Raw genomic sequence first — 12,996 nt, 5'->3', positions numbered from 1 at the left:
TCCAAATACGAGGCTTAAATCTAAAGGTGACATCAGGGCTCCTTGACTCTGGAACGACCTGCCTGAGGAGATGAGGTTAGCAGAATCAGTGACATCTTTTAAATCACTTCATTAAACATTTTTTATTACTTTTACTGTTTTTATTTAGATATATTTATATTGATTTTTTTTTTATTGACATCTCTTTTATCATTCTGTCTTTGTTCTACTATGTTTTGTATCTTTAGCTGTGTGTTTTAATTTTACCTCAGTTTTAGCTTAACTTTGTCTTGCTTTTGTTTGGATTTACTGTTTGGCTGTCTGTTGTTATATTGTCTCCTGGGCATCTTGCTCTTGTTTGTCTGCCAAAGCATTGTGTAAACTCTGTTTTTAAAGGCATTATATAAATAAATGTATTATTACTGCATAAAGTTACCTTAATTGTAATATGATTTTTGATATTTTAGAGAAACATTAGATCATAGTACAATTTCTCAAGACATTTTCATAAGTCTGTTGAATATGATTTGTTGGCCAGGGCATCCCTGCAGCACAACAATTTAAAATGTTACTTTGACACACATTTCGCTTTTAACAAATATTGTGTCCGTTGCAGTTTGAAAATTGTAGAGCCATATTACAAATTCTATTGTTTAGCCCAAGTATAAACGTCCATTTTTTTATTTTTTGCAGTTAAATTGCCCTAATTTAGAGACTAAAATCTAACAGCATTTGCATATGTTGTATAAGAGCAGCATTACAGTATTAAAATGGCAATAAAACCATAATGGAATGCTTCCGCACTGCTTAAGTATCTTTGACCAGGATACTGACTTCCTTCTGGTCTGTATTTGACCCTGTGACCTTTCTGTTGAAGAAGCTAAATGCAAAGAAAATTTCCCAAGAGGGATCAATAAATTGTCACATCATCCTTATTGGATATTTAGTTTGTCGTGTCACAGTGAGCAAACTTGAAAGAAGGAGGATGGCGTCAGAAGTGGCGCAAACAGAACAGGCACAGAGCTTGCTCAAGCTCAATAATTCATGGCTGACTGAGCTAAGCTGACCTTGAAAAATCCCCAGTGTTGGACCGTTGAAACCTGGCACTGCTCATTTAGGACAGAGAGGAGAAGTTGAGACAGACAGATACAAGCCAACAAAAGCAGTACTATTGCAGGGTCCTTTTATGGTGGATTTTTTTTTCTTTCATTTTCTGTTGAAGGTTAAGAGAGTAATATTTTCTATCATCACAAATAAAATTTTGACTTTTATCAGTGTAATTCACATGTTCTCTTTATTGACTTTCGACTTTATTTTTGTATCTTCTTCACTAGGTGTAATTTTAGACGTGACAGACAAATGTGTTCCATGACTTGTTTCACAGTAATGCCTTGGTCACACTAGTTATTTGTGACTGATCAGCAGTAGCGGTTTTACCCATTACAAGATCTTTCACCAGATGGAATCCCTGACGAATCTGTCTGCTCGCTAAACTACGTTTTGTCACAAAAACCCACACTAGAAGTGACATTAGATTATTAATACTGAAACCTTACTGCTGCAGTTGATTCACATAGAAAGATCTGTCTCCACAGCACTGCTTCAGTGCTGCTGGAGATGGAGTTAGTTTGAACTACTTTAAAGCTGCTACTAATTTATAATGACTTTTTTCTTATTTTCCTTTTATACTTGGGCTTTTCTGCTTGCTGCTCTGGTGGTCTTCCATCTCTCCCACTCAGCTCCATCCCCTTACCCAGCCACTTGTTTGCTCTCATTGGCTGTAGCTATCACATGGCTCCTAGAACTGTCCTCGACATGACCAGATATCAAACTGGCTTGATATCTCTCAACTGTCTGCGAGACAGTCGCTAAGCTCTTAGATCGTGTATTTGAACTGTTCGCACACAGTGATTGTTGCCAGGGTTAACTTTAATTTACTTAAACTAACTTTAACTTCATTAACTTTTTTTCTCTGTGTCCTGCAAATGTCACAAATTCTACATTCAGCTGTCCCAAACTTAACAACCACTATTCCAAGTTGTAGTTCGTTTTTATCATTCTACATAGCTGCATAAATGCAGTTTAGTATTTTTGTTCAGTAACTTGCATCACTTCATTGACTCACTCTGGTCCACCATGGAAGTTCTGCTAGTTGCTCCCTGCATGATATGAATAAAAGATTTAAATCACCTTGGATGTTTGGCCACCATCAGTTTTCATTGTTCTTTTAGTCAATGGTTGAGTTTGTGTTTCTTGTTTAACAGTATGATAAATTAATGCAGCAAATGCAAACCTGTTTCTGATTGGTAAACAGTGGTACACACTATGAACATATCTCATAGAAAACACGCAATTGTAATGTCAGTGTGTAAGGGCGAATGTGACACAGCGTTGAGTTTGAGAGTGCTGATGCCACCTCACATTTTTCGAATTTGAACACCTAACAATTAAAATGCTATATATATCCCAGAATTGTCCCACACACCATATCTTTGTGTCCCTGCTGCTATTGTTATTGTCCCCGGGACAAATGGATGTCCTTAATTTCAAGCACTGATGGTCATTCACAGGAACATGCACAGATTTGCCTCTGACCTGGAGGGTTTTTGTTGGCAATCTCCAAAACCTGTTGGTGAATGGAAAATCCTGGCTATAATTCTGTGGTGTCAGCTCTGCTCAAGAAAAGGGAAGCAGCAGAGATTATATTGTGTGACAGCAGGAACTTTCCATTGCATATTGGTGACGCAACTACTGACAAAACCCTAAAATATACCCACTTTTATTAATGCTGTTTTGCTACTGTTTGATGACCACACCTTGCTGTTTTATGGCTGTAAAGGAGTTGATCTTGCCTAGCCAATGCTTCTGCAGTATTCAGTTGTCTTCCATTTGTTGTTACTGTACCCGGTACATCAGGAAAAGCTAATGCAAATGAGCACAGGCCCATCATGCTTTGCTCATTGGTTTTGACTCCTCTCCCTCCTCTCCTGCCAGAACCTCTCATCTCAACCTCTAATCTCGTGGCATGACAGTTTGCCAAAAGTCAGCCTGATCATTTAAATACTTGTGTGTGCACATCAGTTTTGATTACGAGTTCTGTAGAGTTGCCAGTTGCATTTGAACAAAACAAAGCTTTTTTTTTTTCCAACTGTCATGCAGATGAGATAAACTGTAGGCACAATCACACAACCATCATTTTGTTTGAGTGTTTAGGACAATACTTTACACGTCATGCTGAGAAGTACTGCACCCACTATTCACACCCTGACTAATGCCACTGCACCATTTGCATTTGTTATAAACAATACCACACCAGACTTATTTGTTTTCCAAATGTTGCTAGATTTTGGCCTGCTTTGATGGATGTTGTGAAGACTCACTCGCAGACTCATGTTCGAAACCGACGTATGTGGGGAAAGCTGTTAAATTTCCAGTGCACATGTAGTTGACTTGAACTGCAGCGGAGCTCATTGGAAAACCCCTTTGCAACATGACCATAAATAATGATGGTTGACTCATAGCCTGATTGGTAAAACAAGTAATAAAGGTTGTTTCCAGGGGTGTAAATGTATAAAATGCGTCATCACTGTGACATATAGATTCTTTGGACAACAATAGCATTTCATTTTAATTATTAGCCAAATGCTCTGCAAAAACCATTGTATATAAGTTTTCTGAACTTAACTACAAAAAGTAAATAATGAACTTTGTCTCTGTTTTTGTTGTAATATTGATCTCAGTTAGATTTGGTTCAGTCAGAGCTGTGGAATATTTAATCATCTATCTTTGCTCATTACATTTTAGTCTTTGTTACGCTCAGGTGTGCATAAATTGTGGATTATATGAACAAATTTTTTGGATTTTGCATATCTGGCAAAAAAAAAAAAGTACACGCACAGTTTGCATGAGGGTGTATTGGTTCAATGTTGGTTTTGTTTTGTAGTTACTACAGCATGATGAATATAGGTTTTATCCCAGAAACACATTTAAAAGCCAGACTGAAGTTAAAATCAATTTTATAAAAGTAACATTAACTTCATTATGCAATTTTTGAGACCTGTCAAAATAATTTTTAATACATTTTAAGGTATTAAATTCAGATAATTGTGTTTCACAATTCTTAAGGACCTGCAGAAACCCTGTGTGGGGATGACTACTGTATGGATGACTGTTGGTGCTTTCCCTAAAAATTAAAACAATTAGATTTCTGATTATTAATCATCAGTCATGTGGATATAATGACTAAGTGGTTAAGGCAAAGGGCAACGGGCAAAGGGCAGCGAGTCCAGTAAGTTGAGATATTAACATCACTTCACTGTATTGCAGCCTTTAAAACCAGGAAAAGACAACACTTATGTCATATCATGATATAATCCAAAATCTGAGACGATATCTAGTCTCATATTATGATATTGATACGGATTATAATATCCATATATTGCCCCAGGCCCTAATCCAGATCAATATATATCATTACACCCCTGGTAGTTTCTGCTGTAGCCCATAACTTGGCCAGACCAGATATTCAAATGTGTTTTCTTTCCTCTGTCCTGGGCGCAGCAGCAGTTAAATGGTTCTCTGTATTTTGCAGGGCTGTAACCTTATGTTTGTTTACACTGGTTTAATGAGTCACTTAGTCACGGATACTCGTATGAATCATCAGTCTGCAATGAATGATGAGCATCCTGGTAGGTGCTTGAGGGAACCCTCCATTTAGTGCTCACTTGAATAAGACTAACTACTAAGAACATGTCAGGAATATGGTTTCATGTCATGTTTTTGTGCGAATGTGTCACCTGATGGAAAAATGTTCCTTTATCAGCGTAATCATCATCATATGTTAGCCTGCTGTGTTATGTATAGTTCAGTCAAGCCCCAACTAATGAGGTGTGCTTACGCTGACGGCAAAGTAAACACACACAATACACAGAACAGCAGTGAGGGATTAACATCCAAACTGTCTGTCATAGACCTGACTTGATTAGCATGCTTGTAGTGTTTGTTTTTAGAGTTGCACAGCGTGTTGATTAGCATGCTGCAGCTGTTGTTAGTCCTGTATGTCCTGGCAGCTGGCTGAGGAGAGCACTGGCTAAGACGGTGTGCAAGTAAAACACACACCAGCACGCTCCTGCCCCAACATTCAAGGTGTTAATCTCATGTTGTTGTTTTTGGTTTTAGCAATGACTTGATTGTATGAAGGGGTTTTACATTTACCAGCTTAGCTAACAAATGCTGTACTTGTTGAGTCATGAGACTGCTGAGGTTCCAGGCTCCAACATGAAAACAATTTCAGTCAGTGAGTGTGAATAGTGAGCAGTTCCTTCACCTCCCTCATAAGTGCAGTTGTAACAACACATAGCATTCAATATCCGCCTGACTGGGCCGCTCAGTGGCCCCTTTCTCAGTTATTTATTAATCAGTGGTGATGTGAAAGGTTCCACTGTTTTAGCCCCATCATACAAATTAATTCATGCTGTGTGGAGAGACTGAGGAAGGAAAACTTGGGAGCCATGATGGATTGGAAATAGGGCTGCAGCTAACAATTATTTACAGTGTCAGTTAATCTGCTGGTTAGTTTCATGAGTAATCAGTTAATTCAGGTTTTCAGTGTACGAGTTGGGCCTCCCCAGGGTGGCTCCAAACAGTTTCAGGGGAGGCTCAGTGATTGGAAAGACCAATAAATGCCCTTGGACTCTTTTTTATGTGTTTGTTTTATGTAAGTTATTTCAAACAGCAGTATAAAGCTATAGGCCTATTGGTTCAATTGTTGAGTGTCTGTTGGATGAAATATCATTTTACCAACTGAGCAAAACTAAGCAATAAATTGTGGGCGGTGGGGGGTAGACTTTGTAAATCCCTGGTTAAGTCCATAAAATGTCAAAAAAAAATTGAGGTGAATGCTCATTATAGTTTCCCAGTTATGTCAAATTGCTTCTTTTGTGTTTCACAGTTTTCTAACATTTTATAGACAAAATAGTAATAGAGTAAGTAGAAAGTAGTCAAAGGATTAATCAACAATAAAATAATCAGTACTCGCAGGCCTAATATCCATGGTGCCCAGAATTTGAATCCTTTTTCTCTAGCACTGCTAGTAAGGTAAAAAATTTCACTTACTTCCTGCACTGACACACAGTTTGGTACATACATTTAAATTAAGGATTACTACTAGTTTTAATATTTATGACAGTGTCACAGAGCTACATATTGCGTGTTAAGTGCTCCGTCTTGAAACTGGATACACAAAATACACTTGTTGGCTTCGTTTCAACCTTGTGCACCGTTGAGCAGTTTGTTTAGCAATGTCATTGTGATTTGGGGTTTGAAGTGCCGTAAACAGGATGGGTTGGCACCCTCCTATTCCCTTGTGAGTCCCGCCACAGGACAATGAGCAGGTCCTGAATAGAGGAAGAGCGGCCCTTGAAGGAAAGTTTGCTTATTGTCATTCGCCAGGCCTCATTAGGTGTATGACATATTTAGCTAACAGTGACGGCTGGCTGGAGAGCGCTGTTGTTGCTAGACATGCAAACACTGGGATAAGACGTGTGCGGAGTGGGGAGGAATTACACTGTAATCCAAAGGTACGGTTCCAGCTAATTATGCATTGTTGTAACAAGAAGGGAAGAGAGTTGTCATTTCTGTTATTCCTTTTCTTATGTCTGTTACCAAGCCTTAGCTGACCTTGGTGTTTAATATTGATACCTTTGGGTTTCATCTGTAGGATGGGGAAAACTCTTCCCAAAATCTTAGTCTTACGGCCAAGGCTTTGGTAAGGCTGAAATTTCTAAATTGTGGAAAATGCATGTTCTTTTGTTACAGTGGAATCATTTTATCTCACACCGTATAATTTGAAGCAGCAACAGTTTCAGACCCATCTACTGCAATTTAAATGATGTTGGTGTCTTTCACTTGCCAGGTGTTCTCTGAAAGGTCCTCAGAGAGACTATAAATGAGGATACCTCTGGTTTTCTGTGTTCCTTATTGTTATGGAGCGATGTTTTTGTAAAGACAAGAGTGAGCGAGGGTCATACACAACGAGGAGGACTTATTAAATACATCTGTTTTATTGTAAAATGTATGCAAATATAAAATATACTATTTTCTCCTTTATACAAAGGAACAAAGCTAAGAAGAACAACATAGTTATTAAGGCCAATATGTATTTTGGTTGTCAAATAACACATTCTTTACACATAATTATGATCTACTTGCCATGCTGTTTGGACTTAAAAGACCTCAGTGAAACTTTTGATTCATGAAATATTGAGGCTATGATACTGTGCAAAATATTTAACCTGTCTGGTGAACTTGTATTTTTTAAGTTAATTTTATATTGCACCATTGATATATATTGTGATTTAATACATTTCTGGCAAATCAATTGAGAAATTCTTAAGAAATAGGCTAATGTATCTGAATGGAATATCTGTTTTAGGCTAATACAGCAAGTCAAATGCCTGACAAATCAAAGCCCTACATTACACTGATGTAAAAACAATATAAAAAGCTAGTATCCCCTCAAGGAAACTGGAATTTTGTCATTTAAGGAGCAAGGCTACTTTGCCTTTAGTGTTATTAACTTTTTTCAAGAGCACAAAGGCCAAAGGACAGGGCAGCAAAGCTGTTAAATAAAACAATGATTTTAAGTCCACAGAAATAATGAATTTAACTAAAGGGTTATGGTTGACTTTATTTTTATTCATTTCTTTCTCTAATTTGTTAACTAAGTCCAGTGACACTGGTGGTCAGTCCCAGTTTGCTGAGAGGTCAGTCTATATTATATTCATAAGATTAAATGGTGCGTGCCCTTCATGTTTTTTCAGCAGACTCTTCACAGAGGAGTGGATCATGTATGACATAGATCTAGCTGTTTGTCAGCTGTTAACAGAGACTTCAGTCTGCAGTGTAAACCACAGACCTGTAGAATCACTTTAGGCTTCATGATCAAAGAAAGTTTACATCACATCAACACTTCCGTCCATATTCACACGTGCCCGTCTACATAAGCACTTTATCTGTCTCTGCTGCAAGTCATCACGTTTAAACAGCCTGGTGGTTTTCCAGGGTTTCATACCAGACCAGAGGAGAAAATGGCGGGCAGGGCATCAAGGCCAGTGTGGCTTCAGGGCAGATACTTTTTTGAAGAGCATAAGGCCAAAGTGAGGGGAAAATCTCACCCTGGATAAAACAAAACACTAGCTTGTACTGTTAGGTAAAATGATGAGACATCATTTCCACCCAGGGTGCAAAATTAGCTTTTATGTCCACAGGCCAAATGTCTAATGAATGTTCAAGTTTAACCAGCCACTACATAGGTTACGATTGTTATTTTGATTGGTGAGTGAAGTGATCTGTCAGCCACTTGCATATTTTACCAGCATTTAACTGGTGGCTGGTGCTAATTTGGAGCCCTGTTTCTGCCATATAAATAGGGATAGATGCCTCAAATTAGGCTGATTGCATTTATTGGGTACTCATGGTTTTGTTGTCAAACCTTTGCCTTGCATGGTTCTGTCGTCTAAGATGCACTTCATTTATATTGCAGATTTTATTTGTGTTGTATTATTTATTCCTTACTCCCTCCTATTGCTGTATTCACTCAACCTGGAGCCACGGTTACCCCGGCTTTGATGAGTCATACAGAATGAGTACACTTTATCTGGCAAAGGAAAATAAATACCTTCTTCGCAGCTTTCAATAGATTGAGAGGCTATACACATCATTCTAGACAGATGGGACTCCTGCATGGTAATTTCCTCAACTCTTTGTGATGAATTGGTAATGTAAGAGTCCTTCAGATAAACACAAGGCTGTGTCGGGAATGCTTGACATCAGATGGAGTGCTCAGCGATGTGGCACCGTCTGCTTCTCAGGGACATGCGGCAGTGCAGAGCGAGCTCTATACAGCATATTCTTGTGTGTCACTGAAGCCCTAATTCATTCTGCCAAATACAGTAAATACTATGGGCGTGGATCCTCAAGATGCATTTATAACAGGCGAGGACAACAAGTTGGCCAGCTGACTGTTGCTATGCAACAACAGGAAACTTGAAAATTGACTCCTTGTGCCTTGACATATCCTTCAAAACAAAGCATTTTTGGAAGAAATGCATAGTTTTTATTATGAAACTAAATATAAGTTGGCTTCTACTGAATGTGTGTAGTACTGTAAGGCTTCTCTGCATCACAGTAAATATTCTTTAATGTTAAAACTGTGCATCTTTATTTGAGGGTCCATCTGTTGGTCTCCAAGTCTCCTCAGCTGCTTTGTACATTGTCTTGACTGATTATTTGTCGTTTTTTGTGTGCTACCAGTAGAATTTCCCCTTCAACAAAATAAGTAACAAACATTCAAAACAACTCTTTGTAGTACAGTTTAAAGTTTATTTGTAATTCCTTTACAGAGTCATTTTAATCCAGTCTGAAATGAAAGAAATTTGAAGCAAGTTAAAGCTGGGGTTGGCAGGTTATTTTTGGCATCACTGGGAAAAGGTTCCATACTTTCCTTTGAGCATAATGTAATTCAAGTGATCTAAGAGAAACTTAGACTTCTGCTCCTCCTCTTGGCTTTGTTTTCAGGCTTTAGAAAATGCGGCCTGTGGCGAGAGACTTTGACCAATCACAGGTCAGAAACTTAGTTGAATAGTGAGACTCTTCCCAAAATTAGGGCCTGACTGATACTGGACTTTTGGGGCTGATAACAATTTTAGGAAGTAACAAATTTCCAATATCAATATATCAGCCTATATCCTTATTACAGTTGCAAATTTTATGCATTTTCCTTAACAGAGTTGAAAATAACAATAAATCATTACTAAGATTCAAAACGCATTTCTTTTTCTCATTTTATTTTATTTTATTTTTTTATTTCAACACTAGTTATGTCAAACATTAATTCATGAAGCACAAAGAATTTAAATAATGAGAATAATAAAACAATAAGACTCTGAGTTGGGGCAACATATAGGCCGATATGGTATCGCCTGATATAGCTGTGCTCGGCCAATACTGGGCCGATAATATCGGCTGACCGATATATGTATCTGGCTCTACCCAAAATGTCAGTATTTGATGAAATGGGAATAAGACTCACCAATCTGCTAATAGTCACTAACAATGATGCAACAAATTGTTTTCATTATCAGTTGTTTTGGTCTATGAAACAAAAATGCCTGACCAACAGTTCTTCATGTGATGGTCCGATTGATTGATTGTGTTTCCTTCTTGTTTTGTTGCAGGTGACCCTCAGTGATTGACAGATGTGTGACACTGTGGAGAACCACTTCCCTCTCCTAGTGGAGATCTGAGTTCTGGGACACTGAGGTAAGGACAGGGTCACCAACATGTCTCTCTGACTGCCTCATATTTTGTATTTTATTGAAATTGCTTAAATTTATTTCCTGCTTTGATGCTGCAAAAATCAATTCTCATTTACAGTGGTATTGTTCTTCCTACCTAGATTCTTTATTTAACCTGTTTCATCAACATGGAATCACAGGAAAGTTAAAGTATTTCCCTTTTCCAGTTTAGTACAGATTGGTATCCCAGTGGAGGACACTACACAGTTGGGTCACACATGGACTTGTCCCCACATTTTTGTTCTCTGCCACATTGTTTTGTTGATCGTTTTCACCGTGATACTAAACAAATATTGAACAATGAAACAAAGATATCATGAGACAACAATGCAAGAGTGACTCCCAGATCTCGGGGTGAGCAATGGCAGTACAGCAAAATGTGATGTCCAAATTCGCATACAAAATCTGTCAGAGTGATGCCAATATGATTTTCTTTACTTTTTCTTCCTCATCCCTCCTCCTCCGCCTGTAAAATACTTTACACCAGAGGTTTTCAAAGTAGGAGGCGGGCCTCCCCAGGGGGGCTTCTGAACAATTTCACAGGAGGCTCAGTGAATGGAAGTGAAAAAACATTACTATTATTATGTTACTTATCAAAAGGATATCACATAGAATAGCCTAAATTTGTGTTATTTGGTTAAAAAGATAGTTCAGAGACATAATATCATGGAATTATACTGTTTTCCCATTTCTCTAATAAAACTAAACTAATACACACCACCTTTGAACCTTTTTGAGTGTTTGACTGAAGGTCATACTCCACCAAACAGCAATATTAGGCTATCTTGGCTCAGCTGTTATGATTATTCAAGTCCATTGAAACATGACTCCATAGACAACCAGGAATTAAGCAAAACTAAGCAAGTAAACTGGGAGGGGGTGCCTTTTTCCAAGCTTTATCTGAGGGGAGGCCCGTACCCATGGACTCTGACAGCCCCTGGTTTACACAATCGCAAAAAGACGGGATCCCTAAGAACATTTTCAGTGAGATATGTATGAATTTTTGAGGCAAATCACACCAATTCCACTGATAACATTTGGAACATTAATGGTGCAGACTAATTCCTCATTATGTTGAATCCTTGGGCATGAGCACATTCAGTATAGATTAATAGCTTGACACAAGTAATTATGTAAACTGTTACTCTTGAAAATTACTATTTATAAATCTGACTTACGATGCCAGAAACTGCAAGTGAAATATAAATGCAAGCTGTTGAAAATTCTTCCCCTGATAATCTGACTGATGGATCGTTTTTTCCGTAATGATGCAGTCCCAGATTTTTTTTTTTTTTTTATCACAGTGAAGTACACTGTGAGTGAAGTTTTCTTTCCTCTGGCTTTATGTTTTGACTTTGATGAGTTCTCACTTAAAGCATTAAGTTGCTTCTGACACATGGATAATAACAAGAGCAACATCAAATTTTGACATTGTTTCATGTGTCAGATCTTACATTCTCAGATTATAATTGCAGTAATGCTCAGCTCATCCTTTACCTGCCACTGACAGCACCCACCCCTGTTTTATATTCATCATGAGAGCCATATGATCCCAGTTGTTTTTACAAAACTGGACATTTCTTGTTGGCGAATACTTGCCATCGCCTGAAAGTCACTTGACTACAGTTCCCATGGTAACTGATGAGCCTGCCCTGCCAATGGAGAATTGCACTTCAGTGAATCTTTGACAGTTTGACAAGCCAGAGTAACTGAATGAGTCAGCCTTTCATGAAGAGCTGAACAAGCTTACTAAATGGAGCCTTTCAATTCGCACACTCAGATTTAAGGAGCGTGCTCACACAAAAAAAGATTTGACTCGTTCAGATCGTCATCTGTTTTGAGCAGCGAACATGATCTCTGTCTCCATCAGCCCCACAGCAAATCGGATATCTTGCTCCTCTAAGCCTGTTTTGTAACAATTTCAGGCTTATCTGCACCATTCAGAGCACCACGCATCGTTTTATGTTGGATTTGTTGAAGACGGCAACCTCTAAATACTGGTGTGAAATACTGAAGTCCCTTTGAACTGTTGCAGGGTACAGTAGGTGGTCCAAGTTAACTGTGCCTCTGAAAGAAGTGGATGTGTTGCATTTACAGTCTTCTTTGATTTTAGACGAAAAGCCAAAGAGGAGAGAGACAGGCCAGCAAGCTGTCAAATACACATTTTTAATAAGGTAAAATTCCAAGCTTGTTTACTTAGGAGAAAATAAAGATTTGTGTAAAAAGCAGTTTGAGGATCAACACAAGTCAGTTTACAAGTTCTGCCTTCATAAAACAATACCCACATTATAACAGCTGAGCTATAAACTGCATTTACATTTAGAGCCACAACTATTAAACTAATCACCAACTATTTTAATAATAAAAAAAAGACATAAGAGGACGTCATCTATGCTTTTTGGAAACGCTGATCAACATTTTTCAACATTTTCTGATACCAGCAACTGATCAATTAATCAAGAACATGATTGACTGATGAATCCGCAAAGAAAATAATTGTTAGTTGCAACCCTTCTTATGTTGGAGTTGTAACTTCACCATATGTTAATTGTGTTTTTCTGACCTTGAATACAGTTCTAATAGTAGCACTTATATATAATTTGCATCAAATACCACCAGCCTTTTTTTTTTACCAGTAAAGGTAAGAAAGTTTGCATTTCTT

At 38.0% G+C, this 12,996-nt stretch overlaps 1 protein-coding gene across 3 annotated transcripts in view; it reads left to right on the top strand.

Annotated features, from left to right (window-relative positions):
- The window catches only part of LOC146323075 (hyccin 2), a 63,870-nt gene that overhangs the window by 11,593 nt on the left and 39,281 nt on the right, over positions 1 to 12,996 (top strand). For 2 of the 3 annotated variants that reach the window (XM_084725294.1, XM_084725296.1), the window contains exon 2: positions 10,215 to 10,299. The gene's annotated coding sequence lies outside the window, so the exon portion shown is untranslated. Of the gene's footprint in view, positions 1 to 6,490; positions 6,558 to 10,214; positions 10,300 to 12,996 lie in introns of those variants that run through there. The other variant, XM_084725295.1, reaches the window with a different exon arrangement.

Source organism: Lutjanus erythropterus, chromosome 8 (assembly GCF_056507025.1).
Source record: "Lutjanus erythropterus isolate fLutEry1 chromosome 8, fLutEry1.hap2, whole genome shotgun sequence".
Classification (NCBI taxonomy): Eukaryota; Metazoa; Chordata; class Actinopteri; order Lutjaniformes; family Lutjanidae; genus Lutjanus; species Lutjanus erythropterus.
This window is presented reverse-complemented; position numbering and strand designations above follow the sequence as displayed.